The following is a 920-nucleotide window of genomic DNA, read 5'->3' as shown; positions in this document are numbered from 1 at the left end:
GGCGGCGGCGGCGAGCGGCGCTGGCTCGTTCTCTCGCTGGGGGCGGCCCTGCCGCCGCTCCGCCCTCGGCCAGCCGCGGCCTCCCGCCGCAGCGCCCCCTCCGCCTGGGCCGGGGATGGCGCACGCCAGGGCCTGGCCCTGACCTGCTGCGGGACCCTGGCAGGTCCCTGGCGCTTCCTGGGCTGCCCTTTTCCTTCCCGCACAAAGAGGGGGCCAGCAGATGCAGCGGTGCCAGCGCGCATTTGAGGTCTCTCTGTTCTTTTGCAGTCAGACCATATGTTGGGTCTCTACTGTGTGCCAGGTACTGTGCCAAGCGCTGAGACTCAGGTGGTGGACTTCGTGATCCACGTTGCGCTTCTGGCAATCTGTGAATCTAGGGCCACGCTTTGCAAAGATGGGCAAATCTCTGAAGACTGACTGGACAGGCACTTGGGGAGGCAGGCAGGCAGGCGTGCGGTGTGAGACGCAATTTGCTTTGAAAGCTAGGGCCTCATAACTTCTGCCTTGAAGTTCAAAGGGCCTGATGGGAGTGTGTATGGCACACCCTTTGGCCTCCCTCACCTTGGTCTGTGACTTGGGGCCAGACTCAGAGTTTCCTAGCTATTATATAATGTAGCAGTCATGCCTGAGGGCCCCAGTGTTTTCTTCAGGAATTCTGGGTATATTACTGCTGTGTAACAAATTACCACAAATTTAAGTCTTAAACACCCTTTGTTAGGTCAGGATCCTGGGAAGAGCTTAGCTGGGTAGGTTTCTTAGGGTCTCACAAGACTACAATCAAGGTGTCAGTCAGGCTGCTTTTCATCTGGAGACTCAGCTGGGGAAGAATCCACTTGGAAGCCTGTTCAGGTTGTTTGCAGAATGTGTTGCAGCTGTATGGCCGAGGGGCTGGGTTTTTGTTGTCTGTTTCCTGGAGGCCT

Source organism: Otolemur garnettii, unplaced genomic scaffold, assembly GCF_000181295.1.
Source record: "Otolemur garnettii isolate 467f Iridium unplaced genomic scaffold, OtoGar3 scaffold00156, whole genome shotgun sequence".
Classification (NCBI taxonomy): Eukaryota; Metazoa; Chordata; class Mammalia; order Primates; family Galagidae; genus Otolemur; species Otolemur garnettii.
This window is presented reverse-complemented; position numbering follows the sequence as displayed.